Source organism: Rousettus aegyptiacus, unplaced genomic scaffold (assembly GCF_014176215.1).
Source record: "Rousettus aegyptiacus isolate mRouAeg1 unplaced genomic scaffold, mRouAeg1.p scaffold_m13_p_15, whole genome shotgun sequence".
Classification (NCBI taxonomy): domain Eukaryota; kingdom Metazoa; phylum Chordata; class Mammalia; order Chiroptera; family Pteropodidae; genus Rousettus; species Rousettus aegyptiacus.
In genome coordinates this window covers 19,820,751-19,847,035 of record NW_023416290.1, presented here as the reverse complement: position 1 = coordinate 19,847,035, position 26,285 = coordinate 19,820,751, and the positions used below count along the sequence as shown (strand labels likewise).

General features: G+C 35.5%; 2 pseudogenes; both read left to right on the top strand.

The window, feature by feature from the left end:
- Window positions 1-211: 211 nt before the first annotated feature.
- Window positions 212-835, top strand: LOC118611949 (annotated as a pseudogene).
- A 24,727-nt stretch (window positions 836-25,562) lies between these two features.
- On the top strand, window positions 25,563-25,996 carry LOC107511598 (annotated as a pseudogene).
- The last annotated feature ends 289 nt before the right edge of the window (window positions 25,997-26,285 follow it).

Genomic DNA, 26,285 nt, shown 5'->3' with positions numbered 1-26,285 from the left:
CACCCTCGCGGAACTCTGGGACCTGATGGAAGCAGAAAGCCAGAGAAACAGTTCCGGGGTGTCTGCTTCAGCTGTGGGATGATGGGGCCAAAGGAACTGAATTATCTCCGGAAAAGATGGCTCAGTTGGCCTCCATAACGGTGATGTCGTCCCTCAGAAAGCGCCTCCAGAATGTGGTGCCTATGGCATGGGAAGCAGGCAATAAAGCCTGATGTACTGGCTCATGTCCACTCCACAGACAGTGTGAGCCAACCCAGGGGAGCTGCCAGAGATGGTGAGTAGATGGACCACATACTTAGATCTGGTGCAAATAATTCGGGAAATGGGCATGCAATAGATGATGTTTCGTGCCCAGTATACAAGCCCTGATGAAGAGGTATTTACAACCCACATGAAGGACTTGATTTTGACTTCTGGCCCAACTGGTACTTTTGGCACCATAGAGGCACTGCTGGACCCTTACGTGGATAGGTGGATCCACGAGGTAACATTTGCTATGGCTAGGTTGGGGGATGTGAAAGTGAAATGCGAGGAGTGTTCCACCCAAGTGCGTGCCTTACCACCCCTCACACTCCCAGACTGGCCAGTGCAGGGATGAAAGCATGGCCGAAAATGTGGGGCAGAGCAGCACCCAGCCCAATTAGCTGTGAAAACGAGCTGTGGACAGATGTGGTTTGATCTCCTTGCTGCAGGAGTCGCTGTAGAAAGGATTGAGCAGCGTCCTAATGAAGTGCTGCTGGCACTGTGGAATCAGCTGTGCCCTGACCAGCAATTCGTTCCTATTTCCAAGAAAGCCACAACCCATGAGGTGCAGCTTGCCCTATTATCTCACTGATCTGAGATCAGGCCAGGGCACCCAGCTGTCAGGGGAGCCAGTTGACCTGAGGTCATATGTGGAACTGACTGTACATTGGTTTCTTCCGCAATGTGCACAGGGTATTAGCCCTTGTGGACACAGGTGCTGACAACACCCTGCTTTATGGGAATCTCAACAAGTTTCTTGGGCCCACTGGTACAATAGGAGGCTATGGTGGTCGAATCATTCATGTGTGGCAGGTCCCTGTGACACTGGGTATTGGCAGATTGCCTCCTTGGATGTACCAAGTGTACATATCTCCCATAAGGAGTACATTTTGGGGACTGATATTTTGCCACTGCTGGTGGACTCTACCTTCGCATCCAAGTGGTGAACACTAGTATCCAGAGACATCCACACCATGCCCTCTGGTGTTGCCTTAGTCCACTCAGTTCATGAACACAAAACAGTATCACCTGCCAGGAGGCCAGGAGGAAATAGGGCATACTATAATGGAGTAGAAAAAGGCTGGTGTTATTTGTCCTGCTCATAGCCCATACAACTCTTCTGTGTGGCCAGTGAAGAAGCCTGACAGCTCCTAGTGCATAAAGATTGACTATCAGGAGCTGAATAAAGTTACACTGCCCCTGCATGCTGTCATGCCAAATGTCATGGACATATGGACCAGTTGTCACATGAACTTGGACAATACCATTATGTGATAGACTTGGAAATGCCTTTTTCCCTATTGCCATCACCACAGAAAGTCAAGAACAGTTTGCCTTCACCTGGGAAGGGGAGAGTGAACATTCCTCATCCTTCTCCAGGGCTATCTACATAGCCCTATCTTGTGCCATAATCTCATGGCTCAAGATTCTGCCACATGGAAACATGCACCCATAGTGCATTTGTATCATTCCATTAATGATGTAATGTTATCCTCTATTTCTCTTACAGAACTAGAAGAGGTGGCGACCAGCCTATGGGAAGCTCTTGCTGACTGGGGTTGGGAAGTCAACAAGGACAAGGTCCAGGGACCTGGGTTCTCTGTCAAATTCTTGGGAGTTGTCTGGTCAAGTAAGATAAAAGTAATGGCTGAGGCGGTGATTGATAAGATACAGGCATATCCCCGACCTGAGACTGTGAAGCAGCTCCAAACCAATTTGGAATTGCTGGGGTTTTGGAGAGTGTTCATTCCCCTTCTGGCTTCCGTAATGTGACCCCTGAGCCATCTAGTGTGACAGAGTGCACAGTGGGATTGGACCCTCAAGATAGAGTAGGCCTTTAAGGCTACAAAGAAAGCTGTAGCACAAGCCCAAACTCTACGTATTTTAGATCCAGACCTCCCAGTCCTGCTCACGGAGCAGGTGGATGATGCAGGGTTTAAATGGGGCTTGTGGCAGAAGCATGGGTCCCGGAAGGTATTGACAGGCTTCTGGTCCCAATTGTGGAAAAGCACGGAAGCGCGTTATTCTCTGATAAGCGCAGAAGCTCAGTATTCTCTGATATGCAGCCCTGTTGGCCAGTGAGGCCATCGCTGGCCCTAATTCCCATAATGGTGCAGTCCACATAACCCATGGAGGGATGGCTGCGATCTTAAGGAAGACTCCTTGTACGGGAATTGCACAGATCCCCTCACTGATAAAATGGGGGGCTTACCTGGAGCAGCGGGCACAGTTCTCTGCAAGCCCCCTGTCAGGTAAACTGTACCCGCTATTGGGATCAGTGCAGTTTCAAGCAGAGCTCCTGGCAGAGCCTGCTGAGATGGGAAACATACCGAGTCCCTATGTAGAGGGTTGGACTCTCATCCCTAAAGATCCCTGGTACACAAATGGTTTGTATCATAGAACAGATAGTGAAATGATGGGGCTGTCATTGACATGGGGACAAGCATAAGTTGCCATGTCATGATTCTCCTGGTGTGCTGAACCAGGTACCCCAGAGAGATGATGGGTAAAGAGTACCCTGGGGATAATCCCCAACAGGGCTAAGCCTCTCCAAGCATGGCAAGTGAATCGTGAGCCCAAGGTAGCTCCCTCTGGGCCAAATCCTGAACTGCGACCTTGTAGGGGTGGAGTGTGGGTCCCGGGTCTGGCTGGTCCCAGGTCTGAATGTGATCCAGGCTCACAGCTAAGAATAGGACTCTGGATTTAGAATGTTGCATTAGTGTAGTAGGGCACCTGCGCCTAAAATATGTAAACATACTTCAGCTTATTGTATCATGCATGTGTGTCTGAATAACACTATTGTACTCTGCTATGTGTGGAGCCATGTGGTCCCCTGGAGAGCAGAAGTAGAGCACAAGAGGGAGAGAAGAAGGGGAGCACAAGAAGGGGAGCAGAAGAACTGCACACAGTACTGCATTTCCCCCAATAGAACTGCACTTCTAGAAACAAAAGTGTACTGCACAAAATAAAGTCGGTGCTTGCCATTTCATTCTCATGTCTGCCTCTTGTGCATTCTTCCAACTGAGCATCTCACCATTGAACATTACCTTCTCAATCAGCTTGGTGCTGACAATGACTCTTGCCAGGTGGCCCCAAGCTGGACACCAGCTGTAGTTAAACTTGGCTTGTGGCAAAGGCCCTCCCAGGAGGCTCTGGGGCTAATACAACTGCTGGTTGACTTTGCCCTGAACTGGAGCACTACCCAGGGCTGCACATAAGAAGGACAACACACCCAAAGGGCAGATTGGGCTGGCACCAGAGCCCTGCTAAAGTGAATCCTGCTCCTTAGGGTCAGCTGCTCACCAGCTAGTCCTCACAAGTAATAAGGAAAAAGGTCAATTCCTTTTATTGATGTGCAAACATAAACTAAAGCTCAACTACAACAGAAAGCCACACACAATTCATACAAGAGACACACCTGGAACACTTGGGGCCCACAGGACCTCTACTACGTGGGGCCACTCTACTAAGACTGGAAGACATAGGAGCCCTACCTAATATGTAATAACAAACATAGGGAGGCAGCCAATATTGGGAGACGAAGAAATATGTCCTAAGGAAAGAACAGAACAAAGCTCCAGAAAAAGAACTAACCAAAATGGAGACAAGCAATCTACCAGATACAGAGTTCAAAATGCTAGATATAAGAACACTCACTGAACTTAGGGGAAGAGTAGATGAGCTCAGTAAGAACTTTAACAAAGAGATAGAAAACATAAAAATGGAGATAGAAAACAAAAAGAACCAGTCATAAATGAAGAATATGTTACAGGAAATCAACAGTAGATAAAATGAAACAGAAAGACTCAGCAATCTAGAAAATAAGGTAGCAGAAAACACCCAATCAGAACAGCAAAAAGAAAAAAGAATCCCCAAAAAAATGAGGATAGTTTAAGGGGTCTCTGGGACAACATTAAACATACCAACATTCACATCATAGGGGTACCAGAAGGAGAAGTGAGAGAGCAAACAAATGAAAACCTATTCAAAGAAATAATGATGAAAACCTTCTCTAACCTGGCAAATAAAATAGATATATGAGCCCAAGAAGTACAGAGAGTTTTAAACAAGATGAACCCAAAGAGGCCCACACCAAGACACATCATAACTAAAATGCCAGAAGTTACTACAAAGAGAGAATCTTAAAAGCAGCAGGAGAAAAGCAGTTAGTTACATACAAGGGAGCTCCCATAAGACTGTCAGTTGCTTTCTCAAAAGAAACTTTGCAGGCCGGATGGGACTGGCACGAAATATTCAAAGTGATGAAAAACAAGGACCTACAACCAAGACTACTCTACCCAGAAAAGCTATCATTTAGAATCAAAGGACAGGTAAAGAGCTTCCCAGACAAGAACGAGTATTACCAAACCAGTATTATAAGAAATTTTAGAGGGACTTCTAACATTCTTAAGAAGAAGGAGGGAAAAAGATAAAAAATGTGAATAATAAAATGGCATAACTATAGATCTATCAACAATTACTTTCAATGTAAATTAATTAAATGCTTCAATCAAAAGATAACAAAGCTGAGTGGGTAAGAAAATGAGACCTTTACATATGCTGCCTACAAGAGACTCACTTCAGACTAAAAGTAAAGGGTTGGAAAAACATATTTCACAAAAAAAAGAGAATGAAAAAATTGAGGGTAGCAATATTATTGCAGACAAAATAGACTACTTTATACCCCAGGGGATCTTGCTAGACAAATATCAGCAGATAACTATGTGGAAGAAAGGAAATCTCAGGATTTAATCAGTTTGTTGTCAAATACTCCTGGGAAGGGTTAGGGAGTATTTTTGTTTTTTACTTTTTATAGAACTTTGCTTTTCTACAACAATGTACATATTTTTGCCATGTATTTGCTTTGTCTTCTTTTTCTTTTTATGAATAAAATTGCATGTCATTGGCAAATAAGTGAAGCAGGAAAAAAAAGACTATAACAAGAGACAATAAAAGATCCAGTAATCCCACTTCTGAGTATTTATCTGAAAACAAAACAAAACAAAACAAAATATTTCTTTGAAGGGACATTGCATCCATATATTCATTGGAGCATTCTTTACAATAGCCAAGATATGAAAGCAACCTAGGTGTCTTTCAGTGGTGAATGGATAAAGAGGTGATATATGTACATCATAGAATATTATTCATCCATAAAATTTCTTTTACAAAGAATGAAATCTTGTCATCTGCAACAACATGGATAAACCTAGAGAGTATTGTGCTGAGTAGAGTATATCAGATAAGGACAAATGCTGCATGATTTCACTTACATGTGGAATCTAAAGAACAAAATAAACAAATGAAATGGAAACAAACTCATTGGTATGGAGAACATTTTGAGGGTTGCCAAATAAGATGGAGGTTGGTGAGGTGAAAAGTGGCAAAGGGATAAGGAAATGCAAATTTAAAGTTACAAAATAGTCATTAGGATATAAAGTATAGCATGAGGAATATAGTCAATAATATTGTATGTAATAGCTATGTTTGGTACAGATAGGTACTAGATTTATCGGGGTGATCACTTCATAAGTTATGTAAATGTCTAAGTACTATGTTTTACACCTTAAACTAATATAATATTATATGCCAGCTATAATTGAAAAAAAATGTAAATTATAAGAAAATAGGACAATAGCACAGTCTTTCACAGCTTACTCCAAATAATTAGAACACTTGAAAAAGCACATTAAAGAGTTAGGAAAGGATTTATTCAAAGCCAATGACAATTCTTAGCTCACCAAGTACAAATTAATTTCTGTATATTGAGAAGCAAAACAAGTCATTTATACAGGATAATAAAATAATAGAGGTTTGTTGTGTTTCTCAGTGGTATATTTAGACCACACAAGAGGCCACAGTTCATAAATAATTTTAGAGGAAAAGAGGATACTTATTATCTCCTATTTAACCCCCTGAGCATAGTAAAAACAGGAAAGGCTTAAATTAAATTCACTTTGGCAGTGTTGAAAGGGCACAAGATGATTCTGAATACTAAGGATGCAAAATGGATAAACTGTAATTTTTATCATACGAAATACAATTCATGACCTCTAACCTGAGCAATATAGGTGTTGAATTTTAACTCTAGCTTAATGTGTCCTTGAGCTCTCTTTTCAGAAGAAATTTTGGCCCTTTCTCCCCTAACAAGATAAGTGACTTAGGGAAAGTCATCTACATCCCTATGGCTTCTTCAGGCTAAAGTGAGGGATCTGGGGAAAATGAGCCCTTAAACTGTACTGTTGCATCAAACAGAGTGAAAAATGAGAAAATGAGGACTTTTCTCTCTCTACAAGCCTAAAATTCTGTGATACCTTTCTCTGGAAATCTACATGAGAATTGTTAGTTTCTCTGTTCCTCCCCTATGGGCTATGGAAGTGGGAGAAATGGTTAGAGACAGAAATAGTTGTTCTCTTCTACCAATTCATCCTGGTCAGTGAGTCAGTCATTCCAATTAATAGATGTCTGCATTTCATTGCATGCCCAGCATGAAACAAGGTCCAGAGAATACAAAACACCAACAGAAAGACATATTTCTGCCCTGGGCTTTCATATTTGGATGCTTCTATATCCAGGGTCTGGGTAGTGAACCCAGTATTTACCACAAAGGGTGACTTTATTAAAAAAAAAAAAAAATACCCCTGGCTCTTGGCCCCTGGATCCAAGTCAGGTTTTAACTTTGCCTAAAGCAGAATTGCTGAGAGTTTCCCTACTTAAATGCTTTCTGTTAAGTATGGCCCATCCTTGTTCAACATCAAGTAGAGCTTAGGATTTCAGATTCTACTTGAAATCATGTGTGACCTTAAGGAGGTCATTATGCCTCAAATGGTTGCTCAGAGCACCAGGAGATGTAGGAAATAAACAATCTTTATTTGAATATGAGAATGGAAAAATATGCCCTCAATTGCACACACTAGTATCTGAAGGCAAACTTTGCCTCTGATGGTAAAATTCACCATGCAGAATGATTGTTTTGATTTTCTAAGAGACATGTGATAACTGACTCACAAATATAAATAGGCATTGGCTTCCTACACACACACACACACAAATGTTTTTCATATCATTTGAATAGATTTTTATTAAATCTCTATTTCATGTTTTATCAATGGCTTATTTATTTTAAAAAGCTAGGATTTTTTTTCTTGGTTATGAGCCATTTAACTTATGCTTGAAAGGTTTTTGTGACTATAAAATGTACTTTACAACTTACCCAGTTAGTCCAGCAGGAGACACCAGATCTCACAGCTGTCAGATTATGTCCATCTTCCTCTGTGATCCAGAGACAGCAGAAGGCTCAGCAACATGTCATACCCATTCAATGAAGCACATGGCCTTTTGTCACCATGAGGTTTAAGTAGAGTTTCTTTTTTTTCTTTATGTTGGTTTTATCTTTTTTCAGTCAAAGATGTTTACTTACCTATTTAAATATACCCTATAGTGCCTAACAATGTGCTAGTACTTTAAGGAAAAGTAAATAAGTAAATATAATCAAAAAAAGTAAATATAATCAAAAGTCTTGGTTTACAGGAGTAATTGAAATTGGTTAAGAGCTCAGGACCTGCAACCTAATGTCGGAATATGAATCCTAGCTCTGACACTTCCTGTCAATGTGACAGTAAAGAAGTTCTAAATCTCTCTGTGCCTCAGTTTTTTCATCTATGGAATGGGGACAGTAATAGTATATATCTCACAGGTAATTGCGAAGATTCAATGAATTAAAGTTTGTAAATTACTTAGAATAGCCCATGGTATTCTAAGATAATACCATGATAATAACTAACCTTTATATAGAGCTTAGTAGTAAAAACTTAATAAATATTTGCCATTATTTAGAGATCTAACCACCATTGTTTCTCAGCTTAATGTAGCCCTCTCCATCAATTTTTTTCTACCTCTTAGTTGATTCTCCACATAGCAAAAAGCTATTTTCAACATAAATATTGCCCACAGCTTAGAAATGAACAGAGAGTGAAAAATTAAGGGCAAAAGAAACTATCCAGCTCTGTACTCTAGTTTACAAAGTTGTTTCCCATTAGAGCATAGGTTAAAAAATCAGATACTCCTATACATGTATACTAGAATGGCCCAATTAAGTAATGGATGGTAGATGGTATAAACCAGTTTTCTCATTGCTGGAGTATGAATTTATACATAAGCATAGAGGGATGCTAGAATGATCCATGTGGTAATGAATTAGAGGTGAAGGCTACAACAAAACATCATAGACTGAGTGGCTTATAAACAACAGAGATTTATTTTTCACAGTTCTGGAGGCTGAGAAGTCCAAAATCAAGGAACTAGCCGATTCAGTGTCTAATGAGAGCCTGCTTTCTGGCTCCTACATGGTAGTCTTCTCGCAATGTATTCACATGGTAGAGGGACAAAGGAGCTCTCTAGGGTCTCTTTTATAAGGTCGTGAATCACATTTATGAGGCCTCCATCTCTCAAAGACCCCCACCTCCAGATACCATCATATTGGGGATTAGTTTCAAAATATGTGTTTGGGAGGACACAATTATTCAGTCTATAACAAGTACAAATTTATGTTTACCTTAATGTAGATACAGGTGATTACATACAAAAACCTTAGTAAATATTTTGTCATAGAGCATTAATTATATAGAGAGCTTACTAATATATAATTATATATATATATATAAGTTAGTGTATATACATAAGTTAGTATATATAAATTAGTCTATATAAATTACTAATATATATACACTTAAGTTAGTATATATATAAATTAGTCTATATAATATATTAGTAAGCTAATATATATGTTAGTATATATACATAAGTTAGTATATATATAAATTAGCCTATATAAATTACATATTAGTAACTCCCTATATTATTTATATAAATTAGCATGTGTACATATCTTTCCTTGCTCCGTCAGTTGAGAGGGCATAGCAACAATGACACCCAGTAGCAACAAGCAAACCTAGCACCCATATCTTGGTTTCTAATGCCATTTTCCAATTTGGTTATATTAGGCTCCATGGAGCAATAGCTAGTCCTAGGACTGGGACAGGAAATATACAAGATAAGCCTGTAGTATCTTATGTAGTGTTAGAAAGCAATACAGTACATAAACACACACACAATGATAGGAGTGTGTCAACAGGACACAGGAGCCAATTGGAAGAGTCCCCAAAGGCCATAGTAGGAATAATTTAAGCAATCAAATAAATAAAATTGTATTTGATTGTCACCCAAGGGATAAAATTAATATCTATGAGTCTATACCAATAAAAATAAATGATCGAATAAATAAATAAATAATAAGTAAGTAAGAAAGTAAGAAAAGACAAATCTCCTATGCAAAAGAATTCCAAATGACTTTGAATATACCCCTCCTTCAAGGAGGTAGAGCATAACTTCCCACTCTTTAAGTATGGGCTGTGCATAGAAACTTTTTTCTAAAGATCACAGTATGGAAAATGAGGTGGGTGTTGGGGGTAGAGGAACTTTGCAATGAAGAAACCTGGAAAATAATGCCTCAGTCAGATGATCAAAGTCAACATCAGAAGTGATGTCCTGTTATATTATGTATCCTTGATAGGATGTAATGAAAACGGCACTTGACCTCTGTACTCTTCCTCCCACAAACCTATTGTCCCAGTCTAAACATAAGAAAAGCATCAGAAAAATCCCAATAGAGGGACATTCTGTTAAATGCTTCGCCAATATTCCTCAAAACCATTAAGGTCATCAAAAACAAGAAAAGTTTGAGACATTGTCACAACAAAGAGGAGCCTAAGACAACTACTGTAGAGTAAATGTTTGTGTCCCCCTAAGATTCATATTTTGAAATCGAATCCCCAATATGATGATATTTGGAGGTGATGTCTTTCGGAGATGATTAAGTCATGATGATGACCTAATAAATGTGATTCATGACCTTATAAAAGAGATCCCAGAGAACTCTCTTGCCCTTTTGGCCCTGTAAGGACACAGCAAGAAGAATACATCTAGGAACCAGGAAATGGGCTTTTGTTACACACCAAATCTGTCGGTGCCTTGATCTTGGACTTCCTAGCCTCTGGAAAAGTAAAAAATAAGTATTTGTTGTTTAAGGCACCCAATCTAAAGTATTCTGTTAAAGCAACCCCAACAAAGACAACAACTAAATGTAGTGTTCACTGGATGGGAACTTGGAACAGAAAAAAATGGCATTAAATAAAAACTATGGAAATCTGAACTATCTATGGATTTTAGTTAGTTAATAATGATGTTTTGGTTCATCAATATGAGATAAATATACCACTGTAATGTAAAATATTAATAATGGGGGAAACTGGATACAGGATATATGAGAACTTTCTGTATTATATTTAAAGTTTTTCTATAAATTTGAAACTGCTCTAAAAAATGAAGTTTATTTAAAACACATTTATTCACGTCATTCCCTCACTTAAAATTCACCAGCAACTTTTGGTTAATCACCTACTTCTAAATTCCCATGTCCTGTCCAGAGCTCTTCATGTCCTCCATGTCCTCCTGGCTCTGAGGTCCATGAAAGAGCAGTTCCTCTTTACTGTAGTCTTCACACACTTGTCTCTCTGTCTGCCATAGTTTTATGCCAGTTTCTTATGAAGAAGCCAGTTCAAATCGTCAAGATTTTATCAGTATAATAATTATGGTGGACTTAGGCTCAATAACTAGCCTCAGGTTACACTGCTCAGTGGCAGAGCTGGGGCCTCTGGGTCATATCTTTCCTTCGATGGCCATATTGCCTTCCTATCCCTCAATGCCAATTTTGTGAGTGTTCTAAAGAGCATTTTCTTTTCATTTCAACATAACCTTTATGAAACTAGATATGTAGTTACTGATTGTTAAGAAATACTTCAGGAGAGTCTTGCCTTTTTCACAGTAATCAAAAAAACATATGTTCCAAGAGTAACATTCTCTTTCTAGTGAAAGTCAGCCAGATGATCCCATCTGTATCATGGCAGCAGAAGAGGCTTTTGAGAATTAATTCCTCTAAAACCAGCTGCCCATGCAGCTTTCCCTGCTGCTGCTTGAGCCAATTTCCTCAGTGCTCTGTCTGCTTGAAAGTGGCACTGACTTTGCAGACATTTCTTATATTATACTCTCAGCTATCTATTCTTTTCCCTTTTTTATGGCAAAACCTACATGACATCCAATTAATTTCTGTAGAAAAAACTCCATGGTGAATAATAAAGCAATTTTTTCAAGGTGATATTTTGAGCCAGATTTCACTGTCAGTACTTCCATAAAAGTATAGATGATCTATTCTTTTTCCCACTTCCCTAAAAGGCTGGAAGACATAACAAATTCCCCAGTAGACATTAAATATTTCTAATAAAGTTCTAAAATCTCATTTTCCTTCTTCAGGAATCATATTGAATTTCTGAAATGACTCATAATGACCTTAATTAGCTGTAAATCTCTGAATTATTTCTATACTACGATGTGTTCTATATTTTTCTTGTTGCTCTTAATAGAAGTTATTTTCCCCAGTGCACTTCAATGCCTCTAGTCTAGCTTACAAAAAGTCAGTAAAATTGATCTTTTAAAAATCATTTCTTATATGGCAGTAAATAAGATATTAAAGCAATATTAAGCTCACTGGTTTTTATTTTGCAGTGTTTATAAGCAAATGGTTTGAGATTTGTTTGTGGAATAAACCATTCTTTTAAATTGTTCCCAAATTAGTCTAATGTCAGTCTGCCCTCAGCTCCATGCTTTTCCATATTTCCTAGCATTCTGAAATGAGCTTTGTATAGTTTATTTATAAAGAAAGCAAAGTACATGTGCAAATATCACCCTAGAATTACAAAAAATGATTTCAAAAGGTTAAACAATTCACCATCAGTATCAGTAAATACAGCTGCTCAATGAGAAAAGAACATCTAGACAAAAGGAGTATTGAATTAGATGCCATCAGGAGGTTCTTAACAAAAAAGATTTGAAATTATTATTGTAATAAACCTCAGTTAACCAGAATCTTAAGCCTTTATATAATTGCAGACCAATGTGGACTCTACCATCCTTAGAGAAATAGAGTTTTTCAATAGCATTTATTGAAATAAAAATTTGTTTTTAACTATTTGTTAGATACCCATAGATTTCAATTAACCAGAACTACAACAGTCATGCATCATTTAACAACGGCAATGACTTCTAAAAATTGCACAGCTAGGTAATTTCATCATTGTGTGAACATCATAGAGTGCCTTATATACCTAGGCTATATGGTATAGCCTATTGCTTCTAAGCCACAAACCTGTACAGTATGTTACTGTACTGAATACTGTAGGCAATTGTTGCATGATGATAAGTATTTGTGTGTCTAAACATATCTAGACATAGAAAAGGCACAATAAAAATATAGTATAAAATATTTTTTAAATGCCACACCCATATACAGCACTCACTGAAATGGAGCCTGCAGTACAAGAAGTTGTTCTGAGTCAATGAGTGAATATGAAGGCTTAGGACATTACTGTATACTACTGTAGACTTTATAAACACTGTACACTGAGGCTACACTAAATTTATTTTTAAAATAGTTTTCTCTCTTCATTAGTAAATTCACTTTAGCCAACCATAACTTTTTTACTTTATAAACTTTAAAATTTTTTGTAACTTTTAACTCTTGTAATAACACTGGCTTAACACATAAACACATTTTACAGCATCACAAAAATATCTTCTTACTTTATATCTTTATTCTATAAGCCTTTTGCTACTTTTAAATTTTTCTTTTTTAAAATTTTTGACTTTTATTAAAAACTAAGACACAAATACAAATGAGCTTAGGCCTAAATGAGGTCAGGATCATCAGTATCACTGTTTTCCACATTTACATCTTGCCCCACTAGAACTTCTTCAGGGGCAATAATACATAGGGAACTGTTATTTCCTATGACAACAATGCCTTCTGGAATATCTTCTGAAGGGGCTGCCTAAGGCTCTTTTTGAGATGGTGTCACTCTTTTCAAAAATATGTCCATCGTGGTTTTTCTTGGTTTGTTTCTTTCTTTAGTCATAATTTGCTTGTAAGCAGATAATGCACCATGAACATTTCCATTAACGAAAACTTTTTCATGTTGAAATCCATGTGTTCAAACTTTTTAAGAAGCTTGTTGAGAGTCTGTAAAAGCTCCTGCTAAACCCTTCAAATTTTCTTAAGAATTCTCCTTTCTATTCTCCTGCTGTTTCCTTTTCTCTTGCCTCTTCTTCAACTATGTGTTTCTGTTCCAGATCCGACAACTCTTTATTAGTCAATTCCTCAGGAACCACCTCTACGAGTTCCTCAATATCATCCACATCCAGGTTAATGTAGTTTGCTGTCTCAGCCACAGTCTTGTTGACTTCTGCCAACTACTCATCCTTGGCAAATCCTTTGAAGTCATGGATCAACCAAACCCAAGTCAGGTTCTTGATGCAGTCATAGATTTGTCGATCCTTCCAGAATCGCATCAGTGTCTTTTCAGTGTCCTCCTCAGTTGCAGAATTATCTTGAGCAAAAGTATTTCTCAAGTCCTTAAAATCAGCTATAACTCCTGGATCCACTAGTTGGATCAAAGAGGTGGCATTAGAAAGGAGAGATACTGCTTTGATATTGTGATGAAAATCACCAATAAAGAGAACATGCCCAGGAGCATTATCAACAACAACCATAATCTTGAAAAGTATATTATTCTCCAAACTGCTCATCTCCATTTTTCTGGCATAGCAATTTAAGACAGCATCTTAGAAGAGCTGGGTCATTCATGACTCCTTATTGCTCCTCTAGTACACTGGCAGTAGGTCCTTATTGATACTCTAGAAGGCCCTCGGTTCCTCGCCGTGCCAGATCACAAGCAGTTTCCATTTATAGCCTGTGGCATTGTCCCCAAGCAACACTGTTAAATTGTCTTTAAAAGGCTTGAAACCTGGCATTGACTTGGCTTCCTTATGGATGAAAGTCCTTTCAGATATCCATTTCAGAATACAAAGGTCTAATACATACTGAATATTTTCTCTGGAAAATTTTTTCCCTCCACAATCAGCTTATCTAGAATTTTCAAAATTTTTTCAGTAATGAATGATGATTCTTGAATTGTTTAAACCACCTGGAGCTAGTGGTAAATTCAACATCATAATCGGGTCCAGCTTTTCTTTCAACGTCCTAAATATTTTGTTTTGGCTGTGATTATCATGGTACTGAGAAGGATACACTTCTGCGTCTGGTCTTCAATCCAGGTCATTTGAAGTTTCCCCATCTCTGATATAGGTCCTTCTCACATTTGTTGGTCTAATATACTTCAGCGAAGCAGATCCTTTAATACAGCAGTCCCCAACCTTTTTGGCACCAGGGACTGGTGTGCCTATGAGAATCTAAAGCCTAATGAGATGAAATAGAGCTGAGGTGGTGATGCTAGTGCTGGAAAGCAGCTGCAAATACAGATGAAGTTTCACTTGCTTGCTCGCCTTTCACCTCCTGCTGTGTGATCCAGTTCCTAACAGGCTGTAGACTGGACCAGTGCCAGTCCGTGGCCCGGGAATTGGGGACCCTTGTTTTAATAGCTTCTGTCACTTTGTTCTTGTTCTTCAAGATCACAGTTATGTTAGAATAAAACATGGCTGTTTGGCAAGCAATAACCATCACCAATTTTCCACCTTTGTTATCCTTAATCACTTATTATTTCATTTTCAGTTAAATCACTCAGTGTAGCCTCTTACTGACAACATGAACACTGTATTTTGTATGCTTAGGGGCCATGATGAACAAAAATAACATCCGATTAAATCAAGCACAAGAGAAAATGATGCAATCAAGAGACATAGTAAACGTGAGATATGTGAGATTGCTGCTAGCATAACGCAGCATACTGTTTTACAGCAAAGTTTTTTATAAGTAGAAAGAGTACACTTTAAAATAATGATAAAAAGCATAGCATAGTAAATATATAAATCAGTAATATACTCATTTATCACCATTACCAAGTATTAAGTACTTGTATGTGCTATATATACTTTTATATGACTGGCAGAGCTGTAGGTTTGTTAATACCAGCATCCCCACAAAAAAGTGAGCAATGTGCTGTGCTATGATATTAGGATGGTTACACATCACTAGGTGATAGGAATTTTTCAGCTTCATTATAAATTGATAAGACCACCATTCTATATGTGTTCAGTGGTAACTGAAACATCATTACACAGTGTATAACTGTATTCCAGTTAATTACCCTTCTCATTAATAGCAACAATGAGCTCCTTTCAAATGAGTAACTATCATAACAAAGTGTCTTTGAGGATGACTGTCTTTCTAGAGAATCTAGAAGACAGTTTAATCAGTCAGGACAAGTAACAAAAACCCCAATTCATACTAGAGAGAATTTCATACTAAAGGGAATTTATTGGTTCAGATACTTAAAAGGTCTGGAAGCAAATATGTTGCTTCAGGTTAGACTTCAACTAGCAGCTGAAATGATATCACCAATGACCCTAAACTTCTTCATCGCTCTGCCGTGCTTTCCCATGTCATATTTGTTCTCTAGCAGCTCCAGGGACTCTCCTACTTGTTGCAAGTAACTACAACAGCTTTGAGCCTCATGCCAGACCATCCATAACAAGAGAGATTCTACCAATGGCTGAGAAAGTTCCCCTCTCCCTGAGACCAATGTTGCACCAGTTCTTTATAATTCTGAATCAGTTATGTGCTTATCTCTGAGTCAATCCCTATGGCCAGGGAGATTAGATAGCCAGTAGGCTTAAGCCAATCACAGCCAACTGTTTATCCAAAAAAAAAAAAATTTGTAAAGATTTATGCACCCCAATATTCATGGCAGTACAATTTACAATAGTCAAGATATAGAAGCAACCTAAGTGCCCATCAACAGATAATTGAATAAAGAAGTTATGGTTTATATATACAATGGAATATTACTCATTGATCAAAAAAAAACTAAATCCTACTATTTGCAATGACATGGATGGTCCTAGTGGTTATTATGCTGAGTGAAATAAGTCAGACAGAGAAACATAAATACCATATGATTTCACTTATATGTGGAATCTAAGGAACAAAATGAACAAACTAATTAAAAACAGACTCACAAATATAGAGGACATTTTGATGATAGACAGAGGTGAGGGGTTTGGAGAGTGTGGGAGAATGGGGTGAAGGGTTAAAGATGTACAAATTAGTAGTTGATAGATGGCGACAGGGATGGGGAGTATGTAGAGAGAATGCAGTTAACATTAATATAGTAGCTAGGTGGAAAACCAGAAGAGAGAAGGAACAATTAGGGAGATCATTTCATAAACTATATAAATGTCTAACCAATGTACTGTATACTTGAAACTAATAAAAGAAATAAAAAGAAAAAAAAAGAAAGAAAAAGTTGCTTAAAAGTTAAATAAAAATTTTAAAATCTTAACATTTAAAGCCTTTTGAAAATACCATGTAAATAACCATAATTGCTGAGATTTCGGTTCAGGCTTTGAAGGTAGATAGATCTAGGTTTGCCTCAGAACTGTACTATTTACTAGCTGTGTGGCTTATGGTAGGTTACTTTCTCTCCTTGATGTTCAGTTTTTTCAATTGAATAATAGGGACTATAAGGACAACCGCCATGAAAACAAAGCAGCACCTCTGGATTTGTTGCTATTTTTTCTGGTTCTGACTTTCTTTATGTACTCTTGAATGACAAGTTTCTTATGTACAGGAACATGTTTGGTATCGTTCCCCTATCTAAAATAGATCTCTTTACACAGGGAACAATTTCCAAAATGATCAAGAGGAAGGAAAAGGAAAGAAGGAGATGGAGCAGGCAAAAAGAGAGTGGAAGAAATAACCAAAATGCCCAGTTCCATAAAAGAATCACAACATTTTCAAGTAGTTAGGTTCTTTCACCATTTATAGTAAAAATCTCATTTTCATATATTTTCTTTTCAGAGAAAAATACTCTTTCTTCTAAGCCTTTACTTAAGTATCATCACACCACAATTAAGATCAAAGCAGAGCAGCAATTTGCAAAGTACCTTGAAATTTTGATGAGAAGTATTGTGCATGGACTATGTAACAGGAACAATGAGAGGAAATGTAAAAATAGGCCAGGCTAACTATGGCGGTGACCTTTCTACAAAAGTGGTGAGTGTATCCGACACATTACCTTAGTTCTCTCTTTCTACCAAGACGTGTTCTAAGTAAAAACTCCTATTTGGTGACTAATAAAGTTTATCTTTTCTTATGTCACTTATATAGACTCTTTGATGTCTTGAAAAGTGGTGAAGGAGGTAACTGTATAATCAGTCAAACTAATAAGTGTTATATGCTGAGTTGGAGAGGAAAAACCTTGTCTTGCATTCTCCTTTCCAACCAAGATTGTCTTACTTTCTTCTAGGTGACAAATATCTAATTTGACTGTGGCCATTTGGACCTCAACTGTGATTCTAATAGAAACTTTTTCACATCAGTTGGAATAGGAAGTTCATCAGACAGGGTTTCTAACTGTCCTGCAAACTACGGTATAATATAATTGACTTCCTACTCTGCTGACGAGCTGAATAGAACCTGATAATCCATGAATAGTAGGCAGGATGTATTTCTAGTACATGCACTTAATACTGAGCTGCTAGATGATTTTCAAATGCATTACTTTTTATGTATTTCTGACATATTTAAAGATAATCCCTAGGGGAAAATATTTGTTTTATATATTGCTTATTTTCCCTTCTGTAATACACAAACGTTTATTTCAAAGTCATAAACTGAAATGAATAACATTTCATGATACTATTACTAAAGTAGATTCATCATTATCTTCTCAGAGTTTAACCTAGAAGTAAGTTCTGACTATGAATAAGTGGTGCACACTGGCCTATGGTCCAGCAAAGCTGCCTTGAAATGAGAAGTTTATTGTGTTCTGATTAAAAGTACTTTCATTTTTATTTTATGTAAACAAAAAAATGCATAACTTTTAAAGGATAACTGAACTATAGTTGTTTCTTTTTTTCTTCTTAGGTGAACCATGTGCTCACTTTAAATATTGAAGCCTCTATGATGTGCTCTGTTCTACATTGTAAATATAAATAAGACAGTAGCTGAGTGTTGAAAGATCAATGTTGATATATTTTTGTGAACTTAGAGCATCTTTTTCATGAGAATGCCTTTTAATGAAGTAATTCTAAAGGCAACAAAAGAACAAACTGACAAATTGCTCCATACTCTCAGTATTTCATGGTAAAGATGTTTATTTGCATCATCCTTGAAGAGTATTCATCAAAAGCAATCCAAATTTTTAATATTTTGACACTAAATGTGACCTAGAAAGATTTAGGGATGTATTTTTCAGATTATTAAAATAACTACAAAACATCAATAATCAAACATTTTACCTGTTCAGAAATATGTTCCTCATATTTAAAAGAAAACACTAAAATGTGGATAAAGATAGAAGTCAGACTATAAATTTTTATCTTTCATCTTATAAAAATATTTTGAAATTATTGAAAGGATATTTTAATGTTTTAAAAAAATTACACAATCATGATGGGGCAAAAGAGGACATCATAAATGAGTCAGGAATTATGAAGCATTTATGGAGGAAAGATGACAGATGGGAATGTAATATAAACATGAAGAAAAACGTTAACAGTCAAAAATATACATAGCCCAACACTACTGTAAAGATATGATCAACCAACTACAATTGACATTTTAAGAAAACCAAAAACATCAAGACAAAAATTATCAAGTGGAAAAAAAAACCTGGAAAGAGTAAAATAATGAGAATATAGATTAAAAAAATAGAACATGTTCTAATTAGTATATTCTGAGATAATTAAGATTCTATTATATCATAAAATATTCTGTGAAAATAGAAAAAAATACAAAAGCAAGAAAGTGTTCTTAGTCCTTGGAACATAATCACCAGAATAAAAATTTCAATAATAGAATGAACATAACTGAAGATCAAATTAGTGGAAAAGCACAAGAAGTCTAAAATGTAGAACAAAAAAGCAAAGAAATTTTTTTTAAAAAGAGCATGAAGGACCAATAAATGTGTTGGTACATAAATCTCAAGGGTGGGGAGAGAAAGTGTGTGTTCAGGGAGAAAAAAAGAGAAAGTGAGAAAAAAAAGAGAAGGTGAGAGAAAATAGAAGGGTAAAATAATGGGAAAAAATAGTAAAAGTGCATTTTCTCAATCTGAAGAACCATTGAGTGGCAAGAAAGTTTAAAAATTTTTAAAGCACACACATATATCAACAACATTCACCCAGATACATCCTAGAAAACAAGTTAAGACTCTAATTAAAAAGTAAATTCTAAATACTTGCCTTAAAGAACAAGAATCAGATTAACAGCAAACTTCTAATACATATACTACACTGAATGCCAGCAGACCAAAGCTTTCATGACTAGCTCTCTATAGAAATTATTGTCTTTCTTGTTCACAGCTATAATTCCAGCACCTAGAACAGCTCCTGATATTTTGTAATCCTCAATCAGTAGCTGTTGAATAAATAAAAGTAAAAAGAAAAAAAATGACTTTGAAAATAGAACGTTATGCTTACCAAACTGGTTTTTAAATATGAAAAATTTAGACTATGCAAAACCTAGAATAGACAAGAAAAAGAAAGAAAAGAAGAAAGAGAATAATAATCAATAAAGGGGAAGACATGGAATACCAGAAAGAATGGTAAACAGACAGAGCAGTAAAATGTATACTTAACAGAGATCTTACATTTCACTAAGACAAGTGAGTCAGGAAACAATATAGGACAGAAAAACTGATAGAAACCCAGGAAGAAATTAATAAATCTAACCATAATCACAAGTGGTAAGGAGAATTTGATTACTTTGCTGGTAATTTATGAACCAAGATTTAGTTGAAATTGGTTCTTGTTTGCAATGTCTAGCAGTTAGAGTAAGGTTAAGCTGTTGGTGCTGAGAAAGGAAGCTATCCAAACCACTGCAATATTCCTAGTGAAAAGATCCATATGGCATAATGTAATACAGTTTATTTGTAAGTGCACTTGTATAATTTAAAGAAATTCACAGTAATATTTGTGATTATGTGCACTAATCTGTTAACCTCTAAAACAAAAAGTCACACTTCCAAGGACAGAAGAAAAGCATGATGAAGAGGAATCTATGCCTCGCACACTACGTATTTCTGTGCTGGTTAATATATTTACAAGCAGATTTCTTATTCTAATACTTGGATAAAATATAATAAACAGATGTCTTTTAAATCACATACATACATACATACGCAGAAAAAAATTAAACTTGAACTCAAAATTTTAAGATGGCAGCAGAATATAGGGAATAGTAAAATAAAAAGCTTACATTTCCAGTATTGGTGTCCTCCCCATTATTTTAAAGCATGATACATGTACATAATAAATATATGTATTATTTTATTTTTTAATATGAAAGTAATAGCATAGATTTTGATAATTGGAAGAAAACTACTTATCAGTTAGAATAATCACTATTAGCCATCTGAAACTTTTTTCCAGTGCTTTCCAATGATATTTTAAACCTTTTAATGGATCTATAACAAAATATACAGCATGTTTTTTGGTAATTTCCTATTTTACTTTTTGTGTACTGGAAATCTTCCTGCATGTAACATTTTCTACATCTTGGATTATTATCTCAGGACAAATTTTCAGGTATAAAATTAGTATAGTAAATGGGCATGAATATTTTAATGACTCTAAATATAAATTTCAAAACTGCTTTCCAAAAGAGTTGTATCCTTTGCAATGTCTCCACATCGTACTAATTCCTGAAGAATCCCTGTAATGCATATTCTGCCCACAGCAATATCCAAGGAATACAAAAGATGCATAAGATTATGCCAAGGTACTTTATGTATTGTAGCTACATTGAAGTATATCTTTTTAGCTTCTGTTATATTTTCTCATCCTCATTCCTGACATATGGTAAGGAACAGCTTATTTTTTTTTCCATTTTTCAATTGGTTGCTTTGATGGTTGAGTCACAAAAAAAGACTTTACCTCCAAAGTGATCAATTGTCTTCCTTATGAATATTTGTGCAGTTGGTCCTCCATACCCACGGGTTCTGCATTCACATATTCAACTAACTATGGCTCAAAAATATTTGGAAAAAATGTTACATCGTCGCTGACATGTATCATGTAGTTAGGCCTATTATGGTTGCATCTGTACTGAACATATACAGGCTTTGTTTTCTTGTTATGTCATTATTCTCTAAACAATACAGTATAACAACAATTTATGTAGCATTTACATTGTATTAGCTATGATAAATATAAAGATGATTTAAAATATATAGGATAATATGCATAGATTATATGCAAATATTACACAATTTTATATAAGAAACTTGAGTATCCACAGATTTTGATATCTAAGGGGTCCTGGAATCAATCTCCCATGGATACTGAGAGACAACTATTTACACATCTCTGTCCATCTTTTATTGTAGAAGACAGAACTTCCAAGACACTGTTTAAATGACAATGATAATAGAAACCATCTTTAGTCTGATCCTAATTTAAATGATCTCTACAGACTCAGTTTTGCATCTAATCTTGACTTTTTTAAAGATGCTATACTTCTAGCTTTCTCTGTTATCTTTCCGAGGTGAGTGTTGAGTTTTAGAAGTTAATGTCTCACCATCTATGAAAATGATTCTGTGTTGCTTCTATGGAATCATTATTATAGTCTTGTGTTCACTATGTTATAGGAGGCTTTGTTTCAATATGTACTGGAATTATAATTATAACTTATATTGACATTTCATAATTTATTTGTACATTAACATTGTATATGTCTATAGAACGAATCATTTCTTATTTTTTTCTACAACGTTACACAGTTTTTATAGAATGAGAATTATTTTCCCCTAAATACTTGAAATCATTTACCAAAAAAATTTTCTGTGCCCAAAGCCCTTTAAATAATAATTATTTGCTAATGTAGTTCCACCCATGATTACTGGTCTATTCAGAGATAAATGAAAAAAAGAATAAAAGAAAAACTACAATAGACAAAAACAATGCATAAAACGTTGTTTCTTTGACAAGATCAACAAAATTAAAAAATTTTTAGCTAAACTAATAGAGGACAAGATGTAAATGATTAAAGTCAGAAATTAAAGTAAGCATTTTACTACCAACCTTACAGAAACATAAAATATTATAACAAGAATACAATAAATAATTGTAAACCAACAAATTAGACGATCTAGAAGAAATAGACAAATTGCTAAAAACACAAATTATTTAATTTGACACAAGAATAAATAGAAAATCTGAATATATTTAAATTAGTAATCAAAACACTTACAACAAATAAAAATCTAAGACCAGGTGGCGTCATGGGAATTCTACTCTTAAAGAATAAATTCTAATCCTTCTCAAATTCTTCCAAAAATATTGAAAAGAAAATAACGCTTTATAACTAATTCTATGCAGCCATAAGTACCCTGATATGAAAGCCAGAAAAAGACATCATAGGAAAAGAAAAGCACATACCAATATCTCTTATGAATATGGAGAAAAGACTTTTGGACAAAATACTAGCAAACTAAGTTGAACAGCTTATTACAAAAATTATACCCCATAATCAAGTAGAATTTGTCCCAGGAATGCAAGACTGTTTCAAAGAAGAAAATCAATCAACATAATACATCAAGTTAAGGAAACCAAGGAAAAACAGATAATGACCATCTCAACTGATACAGAAAAACATTCGACCAAATTCTATATCATTTTAAGATTAAAACACTCAGAAAACTAGAAGTAGGTTGGAAAATCCTAACATGATTAATGGCATTTATGAAAGGCCACAACTAACATTATACTTAATCGTGACAGACTGGCAACTTTCCCTCACAAAATAATGATGCCAACTTTCACCTTGGCTGTGCTGCATTTTACTAGAAGTTCTAACCAGAGTAATTCAGGCAAGAAAAAGAAATAAAAAGGCAATGATTGAAAAGAAAGAAATGAAACTATCTCTATTCACAGATGACATGTTTCTATATTAGAAAATCCCAGAGAATACACACACACACACACACACACACACACACACACACACCCCACCGTAAAGCTAATAAATTCAGCAAAGATGCAGGATACAAAACTAATATTCAAAAATTAGTTGTGTTTATACTCACCAGCAATCAACAATGCAAATATAAATTAAGAAAATAACTTTATTTATAATCGTACCCAAAAGAATAAAATATCTAAAAGATGAACCAAGAAGGTAAAAGATTTGTACACTGAAAACAATGAAAAAATTAAAAAATAAATTAAAGAAGATTTGAGTAAACAGAAAGACCTCATACCCAAAGATTGAAATACTTAATATTGATAAGATGCTGATATTTTACAAAGTGATTCACAGATTCAATGCAATCCTTGTCAAAATCTCGATAGCCTTTTTTTTCTGCAGAAAAGAAAAATCGATCTTCGAATGCATCTGGAATTGCAAGAGGCCCCAAATAGCCAAAGAAATATTGAAAAAGAAGAACAAAGTTGGGGGGCTCACACTTACCAATTTCACAGCTGTCTTCTAAGCTATAGTAAAGCAATCAAAACAGTGGAATTGGGGCATAAGGATAGACGAACAGATCAATGGAATAAAATTAGGAATCCAGAAATAATCCCATATATCTATGGTTAATTGATTTTCAATAAGGATGCCCAAGGCATCCTTACCAATGGGTAAAAAATAGCCACTTCAACAAATGATGCTATGGCAACTAGATATTCACATACAAAAGAATGAAGTTGAACCCCTAACTCACGCCATATACAAAAATTACCTTAAAATGGGTCAACAACCTAAATATAAGTGCTAAAACTCTTAGAAGAGAACACAGAGATAAACCTTCATGACTTTCGATAGGACTATTGTTTCTTAGATAGAACATTAAAAGCATGAGCAGCAAAAGAAAAAATAAACTATAATTCATCAAAATTAAAATATCTTGTAGATCGAAGAATGTTATAAAAATAAAGTAAAAAGACAACTCACAAAATGGGAGAAAATATTTGTAAATCATATATCAGGTAAGAGTCTATTACCCAGAATACATATAGAACTCCTACAACTTAACAACAGAAAAGACAAACAACTCAATTTTTTAAATGGTCAAACCACTTGAAGATATTTCTCCAAAAGTATATAAATGACCAGTAAGCAATGAAAAACTGTCCAATATCATTAGTCATTAGTGAAATGCAAATAAAAACCACTTCACACCTAAGGTGGCTATAATTTTTTTAAATGAGAAATAACAAGAGCTGGTGAAGATGTGGAAAAAATTAGAACATTGATGCATTGCTGCTAGAGGTGTAAAATGGTACAACCACTTTGGAAAGTAGTTTGGCATGTCTTCAAAAAGTTAAATATAGAATTACCATATGACCTGGCAATTTCACTCCTAGGTATGTACCAAAAAGAATTGAAAGCAGGAAATCTAACATTTATTTATATACCAATGTTCATAGTAGAATTATTCATAGTAGCAAAAAATAAGAAAAAAAACCTCACATGTCCGTCAACAGATAAATGAATAAACAAATGTGGTATACCGATACAAAGAAATACTATTCAGTCATAAGGTAAATGAATTGCTGACATATGCTACGACTTGGATGAATCTCAAAAACATCGCACTAAGTGAAAAATTGAGACACAAAAGTTTACATAGCATAGAATTTCATTCATATGTAATATCCAAAATAGGTAAATCTATAGAAACTGATAGCAGATTGATGATTTCCATAGACTTGGGGAAAGGAGAAATAGGCACTAACTGCTTAATGAGTATAAAGTTTTCTTTTGGGGTGTTGAGATTACTTAGAACTGGATAGTGGTGTGGTTGCACAAAATTGTGAATGTAGTAAATGCCATTGAATTATTCTCTTTAAAATGGTCAATTTTGTATCAAATTAATTTCAGCTTAGTTAAATTAAGAAAAAATAGATGTCCTGAACAATTGTAGTTCTCAATATAGAATATTTGTGTGTAAACAATTTAAAGGGAATACTTTGGTTTCATTATGGTGGACATTTTTTTTATCTTCTTCCACTATATTCTTTAAAGTATCTTGGATAACATTTATGATCCTACTAATTTGACTAGAATCCATTCCCATCTCATCTACTCTTAAATTTCTCTATAATTTTTCTCTCCCTGCTTTATTGATTTTTCTCTTTCTACCAGATGATTACTATCAGCATTACAGCTTACTTGTGGTATCTCCTAAAAATAAAATAAATAGTGTGGGGGTCTCTTACCTTCTGCAGCTATTGCTGAAGCACCAACAGCCAGCATGAAGTTCAATCCCTTAGCAACTTCTGACTGAAGCAAGAACTTTAAAGGCATTTCAGTGCACCTTCCCACATTCACAGGAAGATTGACTTCTCCTCTTTCTGAAGAGCTGAGACAGAAGTACAATGATCTATCCATGCCAATCAGAAAGGATGATGAAGTTTAAGTTGTGCGAGGACACTACTAAGGGCAGCAAATTGGCAAAATAGTCCAGGTTTAGAGGAAGAAATGTCATCTACATTTGAATGAGGGCAGCGGCAGAAGGCTAACGGCACAACTGTTTATGTGGGCATTCACCCCAGCAAGGTCCTTATCACTAGACTAAAGATGGACAAAGAATGCAAAAAGATCCTTGAATGTAAAGCCAAATATCACAGAATATGAAAGGAAAAGAGCAAATATAAGGAAGAAACAATCAAGAAGATGCAGGAATAGAGTAACCTTTTATACAACTTTCATTAAAAACTATAAAAATTAAAAAATAAATAAAAATAAAATAAAGCAAGAATAGTTCTCTCATTGAATTCCTGTGTAATCTGGGACTAGAGAAAATTTTTCTAACCATAAATCAAAATTCAAATATATTAAAGAAATGTGCCTCATTTGATCATATAAAAATGAAAATAAAAAAAATTCCATGAAAACAACAACAACAACAACAACAAAAAACAACAACCACTGCAAGCAAAGCAAAAATAAAAATTGGGAAAAATGTTTATTGCTT